Below are 25,584 nucleotides of genomic sequence, written 5' to 3' on the forward strand. Positions count from 1 at the left end.
ACTAAATGCACCTATTCCACTGTTTTGATGTACGCAGATTTATTACCCTGTAATTACTAATATATAGCATTACTTGCTTCACTATTTGGCGTTGTGCGCTGTTTCTTTTGTTTCCATTTCTTAGAGTGTGGGGGGTGCTGAGCCACCCCCTGTGTTTATAGCAGCAGACGCCTCTACAAATACACGGTTATGTGATATAATTTCTTCATATATACACCCTCACTGTGGTTATTGTGATTTATTTCTTGGTCACTTATTTATGTGGTTTAGTCACTGCACTATATTTATATTCTAAATTCTGGGTTAGATAGTAGCGCACAGTATTTTCTCTGTTTTTTACTGTCTTTGCTCTTCACTGTTGCTGCACATCTTATCTTTATCACCCATTATTAGTAATATTTTTCTGCTTACATCGTTAGTATATCAATATGGTTTGGAGCTTGTTTAATTGTAGGGAGAAAAGGGAGGAACACTTTAAACTCCTCTTTACAGACGAAGTGTTACATGGTCAGCCCAATGAACCAATCAATTTAACAGCTAAAGAACAATTTAAAATATTAGAACGGCTATTACTTACCGAGGGTAAACATTGGCTTGAGACCAAAACCCTACAAAGTTATTTGGATGTGGGTAGAATACCAAGAGGTCTCAGGTTTTCAAAAAGCCCTACCTTCGGTAAGGATAACCCTAAATTTATGCAGGAGTGGAACTGAATACACTACGAGTGTTCTAAAGATCTCATTAGGTTAATAATATATGAAAGGAACCGTGAGATCAAAGACTTAGAAAAGGAGATTTTGAAAGCAATTAAAGCATTAGAACCGATAGTGATAGAAACTGATTGCTCGGAGATTGAGCATGATTTAAAAGTTAAATTAGAATATGAAGAAAATGAACTTTTATAAACGAAACACAATAAATTTTTAAGAGATAAATTAGATTACCAGCAAGGAAGACAGAGGGACTGGGCTAAAAAAGATAGAGGAAGGGTAGTAGGTGATGAGTATATCCCCCATAAAAAAGAAAGAGGGGGGTCTGTACATTCAAAGAACAGACAAGAAAATTACCACACCTACGAACAGAAGAGAGAGAGCAGAATCAATAAAAATGATCGATCAGATAGAGATCGCTCACGCTCTAACCATGGTAATGGGTATCGCAATCCCAATAATAAAGGGAAAAACTACATTGAGGGCTTTAGGTGTGGCTCAAGGCCACAGGGACAGCATAGAAATTATGAATATGAGCACAAAGACCCCCATGCGAGAACATCTAGATACTCACCCAGGAACTTCCCTAAATACTCACCCAAACGACCGGTTAGACCTGAACCCACTACAGATTCATGATAGAAAAAGAGAGAAAGTTGCGCCAATAGTGGGTTATCCTACTGTTCAATATGTAGCTTCAGTCTTTACACAATACAGTTCCGCAGCCTGAGTCTCTCAGAGGTGATTCACCAACCTCTGTATAGATACTGGTAGAAAGAAGGGGTCCTCTGGCGCGTTATTCTGATTGTGGCTCCACGACGTTTAAAGCATATAAAATAAAGAAGAGAAGAGACGTACGTCACTGAGGAAGCATTGGCGAAACGCGTTTGACGTTTTTTGGCCACTGCAAGCCACCGTAGTGAGGAGTTGATTTCCCTGTTCTTCTGGCTCAGCATCCCGCCGTCTGCGCATGCGCACGCGCAACGGAGCAGGGAGCTGTAAACTGTGTATGCAGAGGGATAGGTGGCCGGAGGAGGACATAGCCTGTGCACGGGCTTTTGGACATTCTCAGCACAGCCACCTACCCTGAAGACAAACACAGGAATCATCTGCCAACAGGGAACCAGCCAGGACAAAACACCCCAACCCAGGAAGGGACGCGCTGTGGAGTCTGGCGGCATCTCCTCTCTATGCTTGAAATTATCGGCCGCTTGTAAGTGTTAAATCTCTTTTTTTCAACTGTTATTAAATTTTATTGCACTATTTTTCCCTTTTATTTTTTGCTAAGGAGGATACCAGGAGGCTTTTCCTCACCCTCAACCAACCCAGTCATATAAAGAGGAGAGTACAACAGCTCAAGATATCAGACATTTGATGTGAGTGTGTCTCCTCTCATACAGCATATTTTATTATCCTTCATCCCCCATTGATCTTCCCACCACCCCCCTTATTTAAACGAAGAGCTGTGTATAACCACTGTGCTGTTCCCTCACTGTGGTCCCCTCTCTTCTCTTCTTTATTTTATATGCTTTAAACGTTGTGGAGCCACAATCAGAATAACGCGCCAGAGGACCCCTTCTTTCTACCACTACAGATTCACCTTCTTTTTTAAACTTGATAAGAAGAAGACTAGAAAGGAAGGTAATAACAGTGAAAGATATACAGAATACCCCCCAAGAGAAAAGGAAGAAAAGGGTTACATCAGACGAGGAACACGAGGAGGGACCAGAGCACAAAAGAAGAGAGTACTCTTGGGAAAGAACACCCTAGCTAACAAAGGGGTTTTTAATCTCTCCTCCACAGTTTTAAGTAAGGTTCAATTGAGCATACTTGGAAGAGGTTTGAGTTTTTCCAAAACCTGTGGACCAAGCTCTTTCCAGTTGTTCAAAGATCTACACAAGTTCACTCGCAATATTACCCTAAAGAGACCTTTTCTGAAACAAGATATGGACCTTATTCCTGGTAAGGCTGCTATGGTTGCTGCAAGTAATTCTGATAAAGAAATAGAAATTAGACATACTGAATTTAAAACCCAATCTAAGTTCTATCCCGCACATTCCAAGGGTCATCATATTGATACATTTTTTAATATGGTCATCAATGATTTTAACATTTTATCACGTAATTTTAAGTCAGGTAACATTAAACATAACCTCAGTGTAAGCGAGTCCCTAGCCCTTAAAACATTGAAGGATGATGCAAGCCTAATTATAAGGCAGGCGGACAAAGGTGGTGGCGTAGTAGTCCAAAATAGGTGTGATTATGAAAAAGAAGCTTTAAGGCTTCTTAACGACACATCGTCCTATGTCAAATTATTGAAGGACCCCACAGCCGAGTTTTTAAGGGAACTAAAAGCGCTATTAGATAATGCAGTCACTCTATCCGTCATCACTACAACAGAGTTTGCCTTCCTATTTTCTGAATTCCCAAGGATCCCCATATTTTACCACCTGCCGAAAATACATAAGGCCTTGGTGGATCCACCCGGACGCCCAATTGTGTCAGGTATACTATCTATGGCAGCCAATCTTAGTCAATACGTGGATTTTTTTCTCCAACCGTATGTTGGTGAATTAACCTCTTATTTGAAGGATTCTACTGCAGTTTTAAATTTATTTAAAGATTTCAAATGGAAGAGTTCATATGTATGGATTACATGTGACATAAAATCCCTCTATTCAAATATACCCCATCAGAAAGGGTTGGATGCAGTCAACTCCTTTTTGGAAGTAGACCCCACAATGCACCCATTAAATAGGAAATTTATTCTCGAGTCTATTAGTTTCATATTGAAACATAATTATTTTCTGTTTCTTTCCACTTTCTACCTGCAGGTTTGCGGAACTGCAATGGTTACTAGGTTTTCCCCCAGTTTCGCAAACCTGTATGTGGGTAAGTGGGAGTCTCAGTTCATTGTGCCCGAGGAACTCTACCACAGGAATGTCATTGTGTGGAAACGCTACATAGACGACATCCTGTGTGTGTGGGACGGAGATTATGCATCGGCCAGTGCATTTGTAGATAACGTGAATAGGAATGATTTCAACCTTGAGTTTACACATAAGGTGGATGCCACCCAGATAGATTTTCTGGATTTTAGACTTACTTCCAGAGCGGATGGCACTGTGGAGACTGAAACCTTCTTTAAGGAGGTGGATACTAACAATTTGCTGATGGCGAATAGTAATCACAAAAGTACATGGATAAAAAATATACCAGGAGGGCAATTTGTCAGACTCAGACGTAACTGCAGTAGTTTAGAGGTTTTTGACAAGCAGGCTAATAAACTATTTTTGAGATTCAGAGAGAGGGGATACCCTAAGGAACTTCTCGAAAGAGAGATTATAAGGGTACGTAACATGGATCGTAAAGATATGTTTTTTTTTTTTCAACTTAAGTTTTATTAGGAGGTCACATGTACATCAGACATTGCATACATTTTTATCCATCACAGAATCAGAACAAAGTCCAGTGTCCATGTATTCTAGCTATGCACAGGACAGACTGGGGAGACATACAGACAAACAAACACCTCTAAGCTACGCGTAGGGTAAGTAGGGGGGGTGGGAAGGGGGGGAGGGAATTATCTTCTACTGTGGTTCCGTTGCGTACCTTATCACCTTCAGCCCATCTCTTACAGGGGGTGGCTGGGATCTCACCGGTTCCATCTGCGCCCCCCTCGTGGGGCTCTCAATGTCTCCCGTCTGTCTCTTATTTTTAGTGTCATTATTTGTGTTTGTGCTGCACTACCACGGGAGAACGCATTTCTCTCTATCATTGCCAGATTGTGGACCTGTTTACCCCCGGTATGTCTGTCTGGAACAGCCACGGTATCCAGACTTTTAGGTAATTTTCGCCTGTGTCTTGTACGAGGCTGGTCAGTTTTTCCATCTGACAGACCGTCCAGATTCTATTCCGAATTGCTGCTATTAATGGGATCGTATTTTGTTTCCAGCGTGCTGTGATCTCTCCCCTTACTGCCGTTGCAAAGTGAGATATCAGTTTATGGGTATGTTTGGATAGGTCTTTGTGCGGTCTGTTCAGAAGGAACAACCATGGGTCCAACGGGACCTCAACGTCTAGGATTCTATTTAGCCAATCTTTGATTTGTTCCCAGACCCCGACTATTTTGGGGCAGGACCACAGCATGTGTAACAAGTCTGCTTGCTCTCCACATTGTCGGGCACAATGGGGAGTAACCGGGCAGAAATTTAGCTAATTTTGTGGGGGTGTAGTACCATCTCATCATAACTTTATATGCGTTCTCCCGTAGGGTCGTGCACATGGAGCTCTTGGAGACCGCAGTCGTGATTTTTGTCCACTCCTCTAGTTCCAGCTCCTCCCCTAGGTCAGACTCCCATCTGGTCATATAACCCAGTTTTTCTGCCACTTCTACTCCCGCACCCATCACTTCCTTGTATAACTGCAATATGAGTCCCTTAGTGGTTGTCACTGAGCGACAGAGCTTTTCGTAATTTGTCAATGGGCTTATTGGTTGATACGCCTGGTAGAATGCTCTGATCTGGAGGTATCTAAAGAATTCAGCATTCGGGATATTGTTATCAGATTTTAGTAGGTCAAAAGTTTGTATGCCTCTTCTACCCTCCAGATCTGTTAATCTATTGAGATGGTTAGCTTTCCAGATTGCGAAATTAGGACCGTTCAGTCCTGGAGCAAATAATGGATTATCCCATAGGGGGGTCATACCAGATTTTTGATGGGTCAGAGAACACTTAAGCCTCGTACTCTCCCACACCAAGAGTGAGTTGGTCATTGAGGATAGCGGCCATTTGGTGCCCGATCGCACCTTTTTAGGGAGCCAGATTAGGTGTTTCAAGTCAATTGGGGAGCAAATCTCCTGTTCTATCTCGACTCATCGTTTTGAGTCCGGGTCGGCGTGCCATTGCACAATTTGGCATAATTGTGCCGCTTTGTAATATGAGAACAAGCAAGGTACCGCCAGCCCCCCTGCCCCCGTTTGTCTACGCATTATCTGCTTGCCTACTCTCGCCTTCTTACCTCCCCAGATAAATTTATCTATTTCTGATTGAAGCGCGAGGGTTTCCTTCAATCGTATCGGCACCGGTAGGGTTTGGTACAGATAAAGAAGGCGGGGAAGCAGGTTCATCTTAATGCAGTGGATCTTTCCGATCCAAGAGATTTTATGTGTAGCCCATCGCCGTATGTCCCCTTTCAGGGTGCTTATTAATTTAGGGTAATTGGCCTGGTATAGCAGCTTGGCTGTCTTTGTGACGTTGATTCCCAAATATTTAATTTGATTCTGCTGCCATGCAAAATTAAAGTTGAGGGTGATCAGCTTCTCCGATGGTTTTGGCAAATTTATGTTCATGGCCTCTGATTTAGCCTGATTAATTTTGAATCCAGAGATCCTGTTAAACCTCCCGAGTAAGTCAAATAGGTTTGGCAGAGAGGTAAGGGGCTTAGCGATTGTCAGGAATACATCATCCCCATATACTGCACCGACACACTTTATTCGAGCAAATACCCGGTATGTACCTGGCAGATACCTGGAATGCGCCGCTCCTCACCTCTGACAAGCCCCGTTGCATTTGCCTTCCCAGCCTGGGTTCATGCCTGGCTGATGGGCGGCTGATCTGTTAAATGATAATGATTAGGATTTAATAGGCTGCAATGCTTCGCGTGTCTACCAGATGGCATAAATTCATGAATTGTAATGCAGTTTATATATATATACTGTGCAGTATTGCAGCCAGCGGGAATAAAATGCTTCAATCCCTGCTTGGAAAATAACTCAATGTACTCGGGCAGAAAACAGTCACAAACCTCAATACACCCGGGTATACCCGAATTCGTGGGACTAGCCAAGCTCGAATAAAGTGTGTCGCCAGTGTAGTGCCACCTTATGCGACTGGCTTCCAATGACAATACCTGAGATGTCTCTACTGTCTCTAATCTGAGCAGCCATGCACAAAGCAAAGAGAAGTGGGGAGAGCGGGCAGCCTTGTCTCGTGCCACTTCTAATTGAGAAGGGATCCGAAACGAATCCTCGGTGGGTCACCCTCGCTGACGGATCTGAATATAGGGCCAAAATAGCTCTCGTCACCTTCTCCCCCAGTCCAAACGCTCCAAGCGTAGCCTCTAAGTATGGCCAGTCTATCCTATCAAATGCCTTTTCTGCATCCAGGCTGAGCGCCATAACTGGAAACGATCTTGTATTGGCTATTTCTAACAGATCAATGATTCGTCTGGTGTTATCCGCTGCCTGCCTGCCCGCGATAAACCCGACTTGATCTGGGTGCACCAGCCTGGGAAGGACTAGACTCAAACGGTTGGCCAATAATTTCGCATAGATTTTAATGTCCGAATTAATCAGGGAAATTGGTCTGTAACTACCACAATCCTGCAGGTCTTTTCCCGGTTTGGGTATTACTGAGATGGACGCTTGGAGCATATGTCGAGGGAAGGGGGTTCCCTCCAATACTTGGTTAAACATGCGTAAAAGATGAGGTGTCAGTTGTTGTTTATATTTTTTATAGTAAAGATTAGAGAATCCGTCAGGACCCGGGGCCTTAGAGGGTTTCAAATTATTGATTACCTCCATAACCTCTTCCGAGGTGAAATCTCTACCCAATACCTCTCTTTCAACCACCCCCAGACCTGGAAGGTTCGCACCCCTCAGGAAATCCCGAAGGGCCCCTTCTGTGGTAGAGGAGCGGATCACCTTCTTCCCATCGTATAATTGCTCATAAAATTTTTTAAATTCTCCCACTATATTTTGGGGGTTTGCCGAGGTTGTACCTGATTGTGTTCTAATCGCCTGAATGTTATAACTGTTCCCCCTGGGGTTGAGCATTCTGGCTAGCAAGGTATCTGGCTTGTTCGCTTTTTCAAAAAATTTCCTCTTTGACCAAGTCAGCGCCTTCTCGGCCTGAGATGTGAGTAACAAATTTAGCTTCGTCTGAGTGTCTTTAATATTTTGAAGGGTTGCGGGGTCAGGAGACCGCTTATGCTGATCCCAAAGGGTTCTCAATTCCTGTTGATCTGTCATTATTTTAGCGTTTCTCTCTCTCTTTCTCTTGGCCGCAATACTGATTAAAGTCCCTCTTAGTGTTGCTTTATGTGCCTCCCAGAGGGTGATATGAGACTGAACGCTCCCCTTATTTTCTCTAAAGAAATGTCTAATTTCATCACCTATCCTTTTTGTATCGCCGGTATTTTAATAAGGGATTCATTCAGTTTCCAATTTGCTCCTGGCCTGTCCATACCTATTCGTGTACACCGTAGCTCTATGGGTGCATGATCAGACCACGAAATATCGTGGATCCCTGTGTGGGAGATCTGCGGGACCAGTCTGCTATTAACAAAGAAGTAATCGATTCCGCTGAAGGAGTTGTGTGGGTGGGAGTAAAAAGTATAATTTTTGTCTAGGGGGTGTAGTTCCCTCCAGATGTCTACTAGTTCTAAGTCTCGAAGCCCTTTTTCCAGTGCTTTCGGTCTTGCCTGTGGGCCCGCCCTTGGGGGTCCTGATCTATCTAGAGTCGTGTTCAGCACTGCGTTGAAGTCGCCTCCTATTATTAGAGCGCCTTTGGTGTGTCTCTGAATTGCCTTAAAGGTTGCTGTGTGGAAATCCGTGTCTTGTCCATTAGGAGCGTATATAGACACCAATGTAATATGTTGTTGTTGGATAGTCCCCGTCAGTAGGAGAAACCGCCGCTCTTTATCTTTCTTGATTGTATCTACCACTAAGTCTATTCCTTTATGGATAAGTATTGCTACACCTCGCTTCTTCTCCTTTGCGGAGGATAGGAACGCCTGTGTATAGTATTTGTCAAAGTATTTTGGGAAGCTGGTGGAGCTAAAGTGTGTCTCCTGTAGTAGTACCACGTCCGCACCCTTTCTCCTGTAGTCTGTAAGGGTTACCTTTCTTTTCAGGGGGCAGTTCAGTCCTTTCGTATTATGTGATATGACCTTTAGTGCCATACTATATGGTGTGCCTCACCTGTCATCAGTCGAGATTTCCAGCGAGGTGGCCCGATGGTCCTCGGGGTCTCCCGCGTCCCTGCGACATCCTGCGGTGCTTCAGGCCGCAACGTTGCTCCACCTTGGTAGAAGATATGGGGGGGGTGGGGTACACAATGGGGACAAAAGAGACAATAGGGAAGGTACATGTAGTGGGGAAGATACTAGTGCCCCCGGGCCACTGCCCTTCCCATGCCTTTGGAATGTGGGGGTCTCCTGGGGTAACTTCCAGGCCTCCGCCTGCCTGCTTGGCGGCTCCGACTCCCCTCCTCCCAAGGACTTCCTCACACTTCAGGGTGTGTTCCCCGAGTTGAGGTTGTAGGTTCATGGCACCGACCAGACTGCAGCTCCGGCCGGCAGCGGCATCTGCATATAAAACTTATAAAACACTAACAGCTATTTTTCTAATAAACTGACTCTACTGCTTTTGGTTCCCTTCTTTTTGTAGTCCAGTTGGACTCCCTGATCAGAACTATGGGCCTTAAAGATAGCCTCTAATGTCAACTGTAATTTTTATCTCTAACTCTAAACTCTAAACTGTGTGTTCACTACCTGTGCTCTATGAATTCGGCCTGTTCGTGAAGCCCAAAAGAAGTGCTCCCTCTGTGTCGCCTGTCTGTGAGGCTGAGGCAGGGGGCGAGTATCTAAGTCTGAGGGTACTGAGGTCAGGGCGCTCCAGATTTCCTAAAATGTCTCCTGTGTCACATTTTTTTTTATTTTTTATTTTTATTTATTTATTTTAGGGCGCTCCTTATGTTTTCTATTTCTCCTCTAGTTTGGAGATCTGCCCCCTCTTCTACCTGCTCTCCCTCATTGTGCGCTTCCCTGTTCTCTCCCTTTTTCCTCCCATATCCCCCGGCTCCCACTCCTCCCTCTCTGTCGGTTCTAGTGTATTGTCATTGTCCCGCGCGGGTATCTAGTGCGCTCGCCGGCTGTCGCTTGTGTCGTCATCTCTCCTTCCGATCGCGGCGCCATCTTGTGTGTGGCAAGGCTACCATCCCTTCAGTGTCTCGTGAGAGGAGATAGCTCCTCCCCTGGTTCCTCCCCACTCCGCCTCTCTTTCAGTATGGGGTGGATGTCAGTCCAAGATGGCCGCCATTTGGAGGGGAGCGCCGTCCGAGCTCCGGGACAGGGGTGCCACTGACCTGAGGGAGTCCAGGGCTGAGCCTGCATCATCTAGGCCTCATCTGAAACAGGTAGTGAATGTCAATGAACTGGAACTATCGCATGGGACTTCACTTAGTGTTGCGGGCTTGTTTCTTTTTTCCCCCTCTTCTGCCTTCTCTCCATGCTGGCTCGGGAGCTGGCTCTCCTGCTTCCATCCCCTCTGGAATCTTATCTTGGAGCCCCAGTGTCGTAAGGAAGGGGACGCCATCTTCAAGGCGCCTTATAGTGTGGGCCTTACCAGACCACCAGAAGGCCAAAGGGGTACAGCCACCTATACCGGGTTCCCTCATCTCTTAGGACTTTCGTGATTGGGGACAACTGTTGTCTTTTTATTAGGGTAGTGGGGGAAATGTCCTGATACACGTGTATTTTGTGACCTTCGAACTCCACCTCGTTTCTGGTCATTTGTCCAAAAGCTTCTTTAACTCGGAAGAAATGGAATCGGGCGATGATGTCACGTGGTCGGTCTCCAGGTTGGGGCTTAGCTCTCAGTGCTCTGTGGCAACGATCGAGGTGCAGGTCTCGTTCTGCTCGGTCCGGCATTAGATGTTGCAACCATCTCCCCATAAAATCCTCAGGGTCTGTCTCTGTTTCCAGCACCCCACGTATACGTAAGTTGTTTCTTCGGTCTCGATTGTCTGCGTCCTCTTGCCTGTCCACAATCTCTCTGACCGAATCCTGCACCCGTGCCACTTGTTTATCCGTGCGTTGGAGTGCTTTTGCTGTGGCATCCATTTTCCTCTATAACGAGTCCGTCCTCTCCCCAATCCCCCGTATATCTGCCCGTATTGCCGCCAATTCAGACTGCAGGCACCTCTTGATATCCTGGCAGAATTCTTTCAGATCGCTTCGTCTGACAATTGGGTTGTCCGTGGTGTTTTTTTCCCCCTCTGCTCCAAACTCCTCCTCCGATTCGGAGCCGCTGCGCGCCATATTCTCCTGGTTCTTCATACGTGCAGAATCCCCTTTCGTGAAATAATCGGTGAGGACTGTAGATGTACGCTTTGAGCGAGTCCCCCTTGACATCCTGCCGTCTCAAGGCAGCTTTGAGTCAGTTTTATTGATTTTTTAATCTCGTTGTGCTGTTAGTTTTTAACACTTTGCCACCGGCTGAAGACGGAGCAAATGGCTCAGACGTCCATGCAGTTCAGTCGCCGCGCATGCGCCGTAAAGATATGTTAATTCAAAATAGAACCAAGCCAAGAAATAAAATAGGCCCAATAATGAAAAACGAAATTTTAAATGTGGCCTTCATTACGGATTATAATTCTGTACATAGGGACATCGAAAAGGTTTTTTATAAACACTGGGGTATTTTGTGCAATGATCCCATATTGGGATCACATCTAGACACTAAACCACGGTTTATCTATAGGAGAGCCAAAAACATTAAAAATTTGCTAGCACCTAGTGATGTTTTTTAAAGTAATAACACTACAGTACAAAAGAACTGGTTAGGGCCTAAACCAAAAGGCAATTATATTTGTGGAAAGTGTAGTATTTGTAAGTACCAACATCCTGACAAGCATACATTTAATTCTAAAAACACACAAGAAGTTTTTAATATTGATGACTTTATTTTATGTACATCTACACACATTGTTTACTTATTGGAATGTGCGTGTGGATATCAGTATGTAGGCAGAACCAAACGCAGCCTTAAAGTTCGTATCCAGGAACACGTCAGAAATATAAAAAACGGTTTTGAAAAACACAGTGTTTCCAGACACTTTTTATTACACCACAACAAAGATCCGTCTAGTCTCACTTTTAAGGGGATTCAGTTTATTCCTGTAAATAGAAGAGGTGGGGACAGAGTTAAAACACTATCATCTAAGGAGACATATTGGATACACAAGTTAGACACTATGTCCCCTAAGGGGTTAAATGAGGATGCTGACATATGGGCACTTTATTAAGAGGAATTTTTATTAAAAAAAATTCTAGCCCCCTTCTCCACTTAAACCCAAGGGATATCACTGATCTATGTATCTCTGTTTTCCCTGCTCTGTTCTATTGTCTATATGTATTTATATTGTTACTTCTAGTTGCATCTTTTATATGTATTTATTGATACTATTTATTTTAGTACTAATATTGTGTTTCTTTTATTCCAGCATGTTTTTAATTATTTATGCTAGGTTTAGTTTACAGTATATGTTTATAAAATCTTTTTATTATGTATGTAGTTAATAAAGTTGTTGTTTTAAAAGTAATGATTTCATCTTCCCTGTCACTTTAACCATTACCTAGTCTAGATGATTGGTCCATTTTTAATTGTTTGACCAATGAGACATCTTTGTTAGGTACTTAAGACCTCTGGGTAATGGCCAAATTATTCCCTGAAGAAGTAGTTTATTCTACGAAACATGTTGGATGATTTTTATCTAGTGCCTTAATATTGCTATTGCCTCCATTGGCTTCACCCTGCTAGTATTACTCCCGGTGGTAATTTTGGGCATATGTGAGACTTTGAGAGACTTTGAGAGACTTTGACTGCCTCCCTGCCGGTTCCCTCGCTGCTGCGGAGACTGTGACGTCATCACGCAGTATCCCGTGACGGAGCGACAACGTGGCACGCCGAGTGTACCCTTGCAGAGCTGAGGTCTCACCCCCGTACAGTGGATCTGCTCGCTGAGCTACACAAGCTGCACCAGACGGCTTGGAAGCGCGAGCGGTCACACCAAGCACCAATACCTGCAACGGAGCGTGGTTGCTGTAAAGGGAAATCCCCTTGGGAGCGATGTACTGCTGGATGAGGGGGTTTGGACATTAATCCTGCTCCTGAACCAACGTAGCACCCCCACTGAGAGAAGCAAGCTGCAGACTCTTCTGACAACAGTTGCTGAGTGGTAACTTGTGTGAAACACACTAAATGCACCTATTCCACTGTTTAGATGTACGCAGATTTATTACCCTGTAATTACTAATATATAGCATTACTTGCTTCACTATTTGGCGTTGTGCGCTGTTTCTTTTGTTTCCATTTCTTAGAGTGTGGGGGGTGCTGAGCCACCCCCTGTGTTTATAGCAACAGACGCCTCTACAAATACACGGTTATGTGATATAATTTCTTCATATATACACCCTCACTGTGGTTATTGTGATTTATTTCTTGGTCACTTATTTATGTGGTTTAGTCACTGCACTATATTTATATTCTAAATTCTGGGTTAGATAGTAGCGCACAGTATTTTCTCTGTTTTTTACTTACTGTAAAGAACCCTTTCCTTTGTTGCTAGTGAATTGTCCTTTCCTCCAGCCTTAAGGAATGGCCCCGAGTCCTTTGTACTGCCCGTGGGATGAATAGTTCTTTTGAAAGCTCCTTGTATTGTCCCTGAATATATTTGTATATAGTTATCATATCCCCTCTTAGATGCCTCTTTTCTAATGTAAATAAATCTAATTTAGCTAGCCTCTCCTCATAAGTTAGAATGCCCATCCCCTTTATTAATTTGGTGGCTCTTCTCTGCACTCTCTCTAGTTCCATGATGTCTTTTCTTAGGATTGGTGCCCAAAATTGTACTCCATATTCAAGGTGTGGTCTTACTAATGCTTTGTAAAGGGGCATAATTATGTTTACTTCCCTTCCATCCATTGCCCGTTTGATGCAAGATAAGATCGTGTTTGCCTTTGCAGCTACTGCATGACATTGGGCACTATTGCTAAGCCTGCTGTCTACAAGCACTCCTAAATCCTTCTCCATCGATGATTCCCCCAATATATCTCCATTTAATTTGTTTGTCGCCTTTTTATTCTTGCATCCCAAATGCATAACCTTACATTTATCTGTATTAAACCTCATTTGCCATTTACCTGCCCACGTTTCCAGTCTCTCCAAGTCCTTCTGAAGAGATATTACATCCTGCTCTGATTCTATTACCTTACACAATATAGTATCATCAGCAAAGATGGAGACTTTGGGCTCTATGCAGTAAGCGCCGGAAAAGTCCTCTCGCCAAGGGTTCCTTTTCGGCATTATTTTGCCGATTTTACCTCGCCGTATGCAATAAGAGCCGAACCCATTCGGAATCAAGCCGAAAACAGTTGTTCCCACTCTGACGATGATTTGCCGATCACACTCAGGTGTATCGGCGACCATGGCGAGGTGGTGTTAGCTTCTCAAATTAAACTTCTTGCTGAATCTGGCGAAGCAAGCATGTTTTTGATTGTGCGGCCCATTTAAAGGAAGCGTGTATTGTTATTCATTCTCTGTGTTGTTGTTGGGAGAGAGAGAGAGAGAGACACAGAGCTGGGCGATTTACATATTTCTGATTGACTCACAGAGTTGTTGTGTATTGTGAGTGCTTTGTCCTGTGTTGTTTTGTTAACATCTTTGTCTTGTTATCACTTTGTATTTGTTCAGTGCGATTGTCTTAAACTTTCTTTTCTGTTCTTTGTGTGTGCTAGAGGTATGGCCGATAGGCGTGGGAAGAGTGGTACTGGTAGTCGTGTGAGTACGCGTCAGAGTGAACGGAGGAATCAGGGGAGTGATGTTGCTGTGAGTGTGAGTGCGAGTGATGTTGCTGGGAGTGCGAGTGCTGCTGATGGCTCTGTTGATGGTGCTGCTGGGGTGTCTGCTGGTGGGCCGTTTTTGGAGTTTCTTCCATTGGAAGAAGGAGAGTCCAGTCAGCAGCAGCCAAGCTCTGGTGCTGGACGTGGTCGGAAGAAACGTGTGGAGCGCCCACGTAATCCTCGTTTCAATGAACAGGAAAACACAGTTCTGGTCAATGAGATTTTGGAGCACTATGATTGTCTGTATGGGCATTTACTAGGTAAGTTTATCTTTGCATTCATTGGACAAAGACATGTTATCCTATCTCTTGTGAAATATTTTCACTTAATTATATTATTATATAATATGTATCAATAAAACTTCATTGCTGCACACATAATCCTTCAAGCGTTATATTTTCACTAACAATCATCATCAAAACGTCCACTACGTTCATACAATATTCTATAAACCTTGCTTACATTTATATGTGTCATCGTAAATGCTCATGTGCTACACATATTATACGTAAAGCAGCAGGTTTATTTTTTTTTGGACCATGTAGCAGTTTAGCAAACGTCTCAATTTTTTTAAATTGTAGTTTTTTCATTTTTTTATATGTATTTCAAGGCCGTACAAGTTTAGCATCCAAAAAAGAAAAGTGGGACAACATAACAGTGGCTGTGTCTGCGTGTGGGAATCATGTCAGGACCCGGACAAATTGTAGGAAGAGATTTGATGATATCAGGGCAAACTTAAAGAAGAAAATACAAGCCCAACGGATGCATGCTACTGGCACTGGAGGTGGGCCGCCACCACAAGCTCTAATGTTAACACCATTGGAGGAGCAGTTGCATCAAAAAAATATTCCTGTCGTCGTGGAGGGATTGGCAAGGGAACGGAGATACCGGAATTTATTCGGCTCAATTTCCAGCAGGTGACAAATGTTACTGTACTACGCGTTTAGTATGTTACAAGTCTTATCTATATTTGCGCTTAAAATTATAGTTTCTTCACAATATAAGCATAGCTACAAAAATATATCTGTATATCTCTCTCTCTCTATGTATGTATGTATGTATGTATGTATGTATGTATGTATGTATGTATGTATATTTTTTGGTTTGTCAACATGTATTGGCTCACCTATCATGGATTACATCATTATGAGTAGACATATTCAACTTCACCTGCATGAAGTGATTATTTGTAATTTGCTTTCAAATAACACACACTGCATCCTTCCTCTTTACAAACAATTCAACATATTTGCCCTATTTTTGAAATAATACAGTATATTTAATATATGTTACAAACATTGTGTTAACATGCATAATCACAAAGCACACACGCACTCATTGTTTGCCACAGTTATGTATAACTTTGAAATACTGTGTTTGTGCATACAAAAGCATCATTCACTATTTCACGTACGTGTCTTACCATATAGACATATATTGATTACATTTATAGATTTTGCAATATAGTAGTGACAATCCATGTTACACCAAAATATAGACCATGAGTGTCTGAACATGTCTTGCTTGAAATATTGTGCATTCAAATGCAAGCACAAAAAAATTACACAGAAACACTGTAATTGCTTTATACAAATATATTGCTTCGACCTTTGACCATAAATAGGAACATGTACCATATGCTTGTAAATTGGGTTAATTAGTACCTAATTTCATATGTGTATTTGACTTAGGTTACGTTTTAAGAAAACTGCAGAAATTAACATGTAATCACACAATATAGGTTCATACGGGAGGATGGTGTTGGCAGACACAGAGCAAGATCACACGGTCATGGTATGGTCAAGTGCAGTGGGAGTGCTTACAGGTGGTACAAGTTTATCATAGCTCATGGTGTGGTCACGTCTTTTGGGAGGGACAACAGTTGTGAGAAGCTGACCATGTTAACACAAGTACATCACATTAATTTTAAATGCTAAATACAAGAATACTTTAACACACACCTGAACTATATATGTAAACGTACGTTAGTCATTCTTTCACTCCTAGATTCTTCTAACGTTTGTGAGACGCCAACATTATGACACCAGTACCATCTGTGAGCGACACGCTGCATGTGTTGCTGAGTGTCAGCCACATAGAGCGCTACGCAAGCTTATCTTAAATGTTATGCCACATCTGTTAACACATTCATTAAAATTACCACAATTAGTAAATGAATGCAAAGGCGAGTCAACTTTCCTTTCCTGCTAGTGATCTACTAATTTGGATGTAGATTAGTACACAACTTATGTTTTTATTCAACCTAAATGTTTGTAAAAAAAGAGCATTCCTGCATGAACAATGTCTGCTGTTTCAAATAAATGTGCTGACTATGTTCAATTATCCATTTATGTAAAGATTAATTCTATACAGGTTGCAATACCAATATAATTGTTATGTTATTCCTTGAAGCATAAATTTAGACATAACTAAGTTCACAAAATTAAATTCATGTATATTCTGAAAAACAGAAATAAACTGTGCGCTACTATCTATCTCCTTATTATAATTGAATATAGTGCAGTGACTAAACCATATAAATAAAGTAAACCACAATACCACAGTGAATAAGTGATTAAATAATTAAATTATAACATAACCGTGTGGTAGATAAGGGCGTCTGCTGCTATAAACATTAGGGGTGGCTCAGCACCCCACACACTCTAAGAAATGGAAACAAAAAGAAAACAGCGCACAACGCCAAATAGTGAAGTAAGTAATAAAATGTATTACAATATTAAAGGGGTAATAAATCTGCGTACATCAGATAAAAATAACATGTGCATTTAGTGCATATCACACTGGTTACCACTCTGTAGCTGTAAAACAGGACGGTCTGGCACTCAGCTGTCTTTGCAGGAGCCTCTATCATGGTTCTGGGGCATGGGATCCTTCATGCACTCCTCACACAGCAGGACGCTGCTCACAAGGGGATTCCTTTCAAGCAGCCTGGTAATACTGCAGATTCAGGTACTTAGTGGGACCGCTCCGCAACCGGCGATATGCTGCCTCCAGGGGAGTTTCCCCTACAATCCCCCGTCTCTCCTGTGTAGATTCGCTGCTTTTCCCAGCTGCTATGATCTTAGGGCAGTCCAGAGCTGTTGGAATTGCTCTGCAAACACTTCCGCAACTGCAGGGGCTTACACAGCGTGCCACGATGCCGCTCCGTCACGTGGTATAGCGGAGTGACGTCACAGTTCTCGTGGCAATGGAGGAATCAATAGGGAGGAAGAAGGAGAGTCCTTAACAGTCTCTTACCGGCGCAGAAATCGCTCAGTTAGCACGGTGGCAGCCAATATAAGCTGATGGTGATACAGATCCAAAGGATGAATATAGGCAAAATTATGGCATTAATACATCCAACATGTTTCGTAGATCTAACTACTTCTTCAGGGAAGTACTATGAAAATCTAGTTTGTTGCTTACATGAAAAATATGTGTTGATGACATTCTTTCGTGTCTCAACACCACTGTCTGTTTGCTCAGTGTCAGCTGGTAAAGTTACGGGATGGTCCTCCTCCAAGGCCTGACTTATGTCGGGTTCGACATTATTGCTGAGTGCCAGATTGTGTAAAATGCAACATGCAATGATAATATCTGACACTTTAGCAGGCTTATATAGAAGTGTATATAGACCTGTTCGATCTAAGCACCTAAATCGTGTTTTGAGCAGGCCAAATGTCCTCTCTATGACGGATCGTGTCGAAATATATGCCACATTATACTTCTCCTCCGCATCACATTGAGGGTTTCCCACCGGGGTCAACAGCCACGGCCTAATTCCGTATCCTGAGTCACCTATAATCCATCATGCAACAATTAAAAAATAATTGACATGACATTCGTACATTACATATGAGATCATAAATAAAAAGTTGTTTGTTAACACATCCTAATATGTACTCACCCAGCAACCAACCAGGTCTAAAATATCCTTCTTCGAAAGCATGGAAGACTGATGAGTTCCTCAGGACAGAGGAATCGTGACTGGAACCAGGGAATTTGGCTACAACATGCATAATCTTCATCGTGGTATCGCATACCACCTGTACATTCAGGGAATGGTAGTGCTTACGGTTGCGATAAGCATGCTCACTCTAACTAGACGGGATCAAAGCAACATGGGTGCAATCAATTGCACCCATCACACATGGGATCCCGGCTATGTTATAAAAGCCAGTCCTCACTTCCAGCCACTCTGTCTGCTCAGTAGGAAAATTAATATAATTCCTGGCGCGTCTATTGAGTGCACATAGAAACTGGGTAAAGGCCCGCGAGAATGTAGATTGCGAGACTCCGCCCACTATGCCCACAGTTGTCTGGAATGACGCGGAAGCAAGATAATTTAACAAGCCCAGGGACTGCACGACCTCTGGCTGTTATAAAATCTAAATCTCCACGTATCTCTTCATATAGAGATAATATTGTTGCTGATCTCAAACGATAGCGACTTACTATCTCCTCCTCACTCATCCCATCTAAGATGGTCCTCTCCCTGTAGACACGAGGACGAGGCACTACTTGTCTCCTCTCTTCTCCTCTCATCTCGTAGCCCTTGCCCTCTCCCTTTCCCTCTCCCTCTTCTCTCCGCGTCCCTGTCCCTTCCTTGGCCTGTGACATCCTGATCCTCAGCTATGCTCTCGTCCAATATAATCTTCCTCCATCTCATAAGCAATCACATCATTTTGTGGTCTGTAGCTGTGAATGCGCAGGTAATTGGCCTCCTTTAAATACCTATGTGATGATGTCAGGTGAGTTGATGAAGTGTAAGGTGTTACATTAACATATCCAAGTAGTTGAATGAAAACTGATATCAAGTACGAAAGAAAAGGATTTTTTGTGTATGTTCAGCAGCCAATAATGATATTTGAGAATGATGTAATGTTACGCATTGTCAACCGTTTAGTTAACAATCATTTTTGGAATGTGTAATTCATGTTGCACTTCAGAACGCTAGACACAGTCATCTCATTAGGATACAACCATGAGAAACTATGTTGCAACATGTCTAATTGGCCATGTTATTGTCACCTATTCACATGAAGAAATAGTACTGGGATTATCCATATTGTAATCCCATCAGGATACTTCCTATTGATTATGTGAAAATAGTGTTAAAGATGAGTAACTTCTGTAGATGTGTGGATACCTTTCGGAAAAGTGATTGTAATGCATTGTGTACTATGTAAACATGCAATGTTATTGTGTGTCCAATTGCGGACGTCATCAAAAGAGGGAGGTCACAAAGTACAGGTAAACATGAAAATAAACAGATACATGTCCAAGTGTTAATGCGGCACAAAATCAAAGCATAGTGTATTGTATAGCAACATGACTGTACGCTGAATGTGTTAGATGTGTGAAATCTGTCATAACATATAATATTTTGATCTCCACTTAATGACAATGTTGCATATGATGAGAACTGTTCCTTTAAGAGTTTCCTCTTGGATTCTCCATTGACACATTCTAACATGAAGAATAATGTTGCACGCAACACATGATCACATACACAAGTAAAATGTTGTGCCACTACTAAACGTAAGCGAGGACACTGTGACGATAGCTTCCACAGGCTTATTAATATTACACAAAAATAATTGGGTTTGAACTGAACGAGGCTTAAGATATAATAAATTGTATTTATTCCTTAGAATAAAGGTGAACACAACAGATAATACAGTAACAAACAAGAAGTACACTTACTTAAGGGTTGGGGAATGAGAAGTATGATGTAGCATTTCTTTCAGCAGTGAGGAAATCATTCAGGTGATATCAGGTAACCATATCAGCAAACGAAGACAAAGGATATATGGGTGGACAGCCGTTTATAAACCATTCTCCTTCTATTCTTAACCTTAAGCACAGGGGATTGGTTTACAATTACCTCCAGCCACTCACTAACGTGGGAAAGCATTCTGACCCATGCCCCCCTGCTAGTTGGCACATGCGCAGTAGAACTCTGGGGGTCTCATTTCTGAAGCCCCACATTTACGTCAGGAATGCCAGAAAGTCTACCATTTGGAGTTCTGGCAGGAAAACCTTTGTTGAAAGGTGTTAACTGGAACACTTAAGACCTGCCCTGGTTTGGGCTTCGGATAAACAGTGAGGGTGATAAAACTCTTTGAACAGCACTTAAATCCTAGACATAGCGGGGTCTGCAGGGCCATCTGCTACCTTATGGCCCAAAAGAATTTCCTTTTGAACTTATCCATACCTTAGGATACACTATTAAGCATAAAACATAAACGTATTAAAATATCCGGTTCCGTTAGGTTTAGCAGGTCCAAACTTCCCAGTTCGCATTGCCAGAACTGGGACACCATATGGTCCAAAAAGCGACTGGCTACGACCTAAGAAACCGGAGTTACACCAATGCACATTAAATTATTTTAATACAAAAATCTCCATTGAAAAAGAAATCTCAGCTTTTCACTAAATCCCCATTGAAAACAACGGGCAGCTCCGCCATAGACTTTCAATGGTAAATCGCCGCCATTGAAGTCAATGGGGGTTTTCTGCCATTGAAGTCTATGGGAAAAGTCCCGAACTTCAAGGGGGTCCATACTCCGTCGGCTTGGTCCAAGCGGGTCAAGGATGGTTCTGCAGCGATGCCGGAGCAGTGGCTACAGATACCCCAAACCCTGATCCGCTGGACCCTCCGGAACCGGAGATATGGATTCCTAAAATTCAGCATTTCTCACTTAGTCATTTTTCTGAGCCGTTTCTGCCGCCGCCGGCCAAGCCTATGGCGCGACCCGCTCTATCTGGTTCGACCCTTATCGGGGGTCCAGGATTCGGGGACCCGGTGGTGGTCGAGTGGGGGGACGCTTAGGAACTAGGGGCAAGAAGAATTTTATCCCTAGGTGCCCTAGAACAGTTTATTTCCCCGCTAATTGACGTTGAACTTGACCCAGTGATTTTAGCTCTTTTGAAAGACATTGTATCCGCTTTGCGGTTTGCGGTCTGGACGGCAGCCAACTAGGTTACCTCGAGGCATCTCCATTGAAGTCAATGAGCCCATTGACTTTCAATGGGAAACCGCCGCTCTCCCTCTCGGACGCCACCTGCTGGTCACTACAGGAAACAGGACGAAAACAGCACAAATTCCTATTGAAATGCATTGAGCCCTAATGGCGGCCAATGGGGACCTGCAAAATGGTGCCTGAAAAGGCGGGAAAACTACACAAAGAGCTATAATCATTAAAGAATTATTAACCCTTGTGCTCCCGGATGGATTCTAGTGTGTGTGTGATGCAAACACTGAGTAACCAGACATTACAATGGAACAGGGGAAATACATTTACATGTCATAACAAGGGTTACATCACATTTCTGGACCTCAGCCCAGTTAACCCCTTGTCTCCCTGGTGCGGTCAGGGGTGGCCAAATGGGGTGCAACCCCTTTAATACCGGGCCACCCCTCTCTCTCCCTCTACACCTCCCCTTCTTAATGCGTGTCCTGTGGCCCACTGGCCCTGACGGGGAGTGGGGCACTGCTGGCACCATTAATGAATTCAGTCTCAGAGGGATAGTCCTGGCGTGAAAGCCCATCAGCATTGCTGTTTTCACTGCCCTTTTTGTGCTGAATGGTGAATTCAAATTCTTGCAAAGCCAAGCTCCATCTCAGCAGTTTGGCATTTTCCCCTGATACCCTCTGTAGCCAGCTCAGGGGATTGTGGTCGGTAATGACCGTGAAAGCCCTCCCATAGACATAGGGCTGGAGCTTTTTGAGTGCCCACACAATGGCCAAGCACTCCTTTTCAATGGTGGCATATGCCACCTCCCTGGGGAGCAGTTTGCGACTGAGATACACCACAGGGTGCTCTTTGCCGTCGTCCCCCACCTGGCTCAACACAGCCCCCACACCAAAGTCAGAGGCATCAGTCTGAATAAGAAAATGCTTGGTATAATCTGGGGCAGCCAGGATGGGGGCCTCAGCAAGCGCAGCTTTCAGTGCCTGGAAAGCAGTTTCACAGGCAGGAGACCAGGTAACAAGCACAGGCAGTTGCTTCTTAGTCAGATCAGTCAGGGGTTTGGCCACGGCGCTGTACTGTGGGACAAATTTCCTGTAGTACCCTGCGGTGCCCAAAAAGGCCATGACCTGTTTCTTGGTTTTTGGAACAGGCCACTGAACTATGGCTTCTACCTTGGCTGGCTCTGGCTTGAGATGCCCTCCACCCACCCTGTGCCCTAAGTACAGGACTTCTGCCATCCCTACCATACACTTAGTGGGTTTTAAGGTAAGCCCAGCCTCCCTGATTCTATCCAGCACCGCAGCTACATGTCCTATGTGGGATTCCCAGGAATTACTAAAGACAGCAATGTCATCTAAGTAAGCCCTGGCATAGCTCTGCATCCCTTCCAGTAACCTATTGACCAGGCGTTGGAAGGTAGCCGGGGCATTCTTCATCCCAAATGGCATCACCAAAAACTCATAGAGGCCACTTGGAGTGATGAATGCTGACTTCTCCCTAGCCTCCAGGGTAAGGGGAATCTGCCAGTAGCCTTTGCTCAGATCCATGGTGGTCAGATACTTTGCCCCCGCGAGTTCATCTAGTAACTCATCCATGCGGGGCATGGGGTAAGCATCTGACACCGTCCCAGCGTTGAGCAACCGGTAGTCCACACAAAACCGGGTGGTTTTGTCCTTCTTAGGCACTAGGACTACTGGACTTGCCCAAGGGCTCTGGGACGGAGTAATTACCCCTAGGGTCAGCATCTCCTCAATCTCTCTCTCCATACTTGTCTTGACCTCTGCTGACACTCTATAAGCGTGCTTATGCAGAGGCTGCAGGTCCCCTGTGTGTACTGGGTGTTTGGTGAGATGTGTGGTCCCTGGCATGTCAGTGAAGAGGGCGCTATACTGAGCTAGCATGTCCCTGGCTTCTCCCTTCTGCCTAGCACTCAACTGTGCCCCGATCTCTACCTGCTCAACAGTGTTTCCTTGCTTTGCCTCCCCTAGGAGATCAGGCAGAGCATTGCTCGCCGGATCCTCCAGCAGTGGGCTACAAATGGCCATTACTGCTCCCATACTCGGTGCTCGGTATTCCTTTAACATATTAATGTGATATGTCTTGTGCCTCTCAGGCGCTACCTGTACAACATAGTTGCACTCATTCACCTTTCGGATGACCGAATACGGTCCCGACCAGGCAGCCATTAACTTGTTCTCCCGAGTGGGTTTGAGAACAAGCACCTGCTGTCCTGGGATGAACTCTCTGCTACGGGCCTGCTGGTCATACCATTGCTTCTGCTTGGTCTGAGCAGCCCTGAGGTGGTCCTGGGCCACCCCCATAAGCATCTCTAACCGGTCTCTGAGATCTACCACATACTGGATCACTGTAGCATCAGTAGCGGTAGTCTCCCCCTCCCATCCCTCACAGAAGAGGTCCAGAGGTCCACGTACCCTGCGGCCATATAGTAGCTCGAAGGGGGAGAAGCCTGTAGATTCTTGCGGTACCTCTCGGTAGGCAAACAGCAAGTGCTGCAGGTGAATCTCCCAGTCTTTCCCCTCCGCCTCTATAAAGGTCCGAAGCATCTGCTTCAGGGTACCATTAAACCTCTCACATAATCCGTTTGTTTGGGGATGGTAAGGGGTAGTGCGCTGGTGCTGTACACCGCAGGCATCCCAGAGACAATGTAACAGTTCACTCATGAACTGCGACCCCTGATCAGTTAGGATCTCACTAGGGAAACCTACCCTAGCAAAAATGTTCAGCAAAGCTGCTGCCACTGTCTTGGCACTTATGGTGCCCAGCGCTACCGCCTCAGGGTACCGGGTGGCAAAATCCACCACCGTGAGGATGTAGCGCTTCCCTGACCTGCTAGGAATCATGAGGGGTCCTATCAGGTCCATCGCTACCTTCTGGAAGGGTTCCCCTATTATCGGTAGGGGTCTCAGGGGTGCCTTCACACGGTCGCCCGCCTTACCTACTCGCTGGCAGGCATCACAGGAGCGGCAGAAATCAGCCGCATCCCTGGATGCCCCCGGCCAGAAGTAACGCTGCAATAACCGGGCTCGCGTTCTGGTGACCCCCTGATGTCCCGCTAACGGAATAGAGTGAGCTACCCGTAACAATTGCTGTCGGTACCCCTGGGGTACTACTAGCTGTCGCTTACCGGTCAATCCCTTCTCTATTCCCGGGTTCCCTTCTTCTCTGTATAGGAGTCCCTTATGCCATAGGCAGCGCTCAGTGCCCTCCCCTGCCTGAGATTCGGACGCCCGAAGTCTCACGCCGGCCAGGGTAGGGTCTGCCTTCACTGCCTCCCTAAACTGGGCTCCTAAATCTGGCCCCCCCCCAGTCATGTCATTGTCAGGGGAAAGGGACACGGTAAGGGGGAACAGTAAGTCAGCCTGTGGTTGCAACTGATCCTGGCTTACCTCCCTGGGCTCCTCTGTGCCCTCCGCTAACGTTGGTCCCAAAGGCTGGGGGACTGGGGTGGCCACCGCCGGCATTGCCGCGGTCTGGCTCCGGGTAACCGCCGCCACTGCAGCGGGCTGGGGCACACGGTCGTAGGTGCAGGTCATCGGTCCCAGGTCATTGCCCAAAAGAATTTCAGCATCCAAACCTGGTAAAACCCCCACCTCCCGCACACCCTTGCCCACCCCCCAATCCAAAAAAATGCGGGCCACCTGCAGGAAACGTGGCTCTCCGTCAGCCACAGTGATCTGCATCCCAGGGCCTGGGATCAATTCCTCTGGCCGGACCATATCAGGTCGGACCAGGGTCACTGCAGCTCCTGAATCAAGTAAGCCAACTGCTTGCCGGTCACCGACTGTGACCGGGGTGAGATGCTTGCTCCTGCCGTCCGTCTGCTGCAGGTCTGCGCTGTGATGTTCTCCGCTCCTGGCTGTAGGCACTGAAGAAACCGGGGTAGGGGTGAAATGGGACGTCTCGCTGGGAGTTGTTTCCATGACCGGTCCTGGTTCTTTGGTGGAAGCCACCCGCACGCGGGCTACCGGCTTTGCAGCTGGGGTGCGTTGCCCTCGGTAGGGTCCATTGGAACGCAGGGGTTCCGGGCAATCTGGTCTAAGGTGACCAGTGCTGTTGCAATTGTAGCACCGGCGCTCATGCCGGAGCTCTCCCGCCTTCTGTGACCCGCTGCCCGCAGGCGGCTTTTGGGTCCAATGGGGGGTACTCACAGCTTTCTTGGCCGGCGCCGGTGGGGTTACCGCTTTGGCTGGTAC

This window comes from Ascaphus truei, chromosome 21 (assembly GCF_040206685.1).
Source record: "Ascaphus truei isolate aAscTru1 chromosome 21, aAscTru1.hap1, whole genome shotgun sequence".
Taxonomy (NCBI): domain Eukaryota; kingdom Metazoa; phylum Chordata; class Amphibia; order Anura; family Ascaphidae; genus Ascaphus; species Ascaphus truei.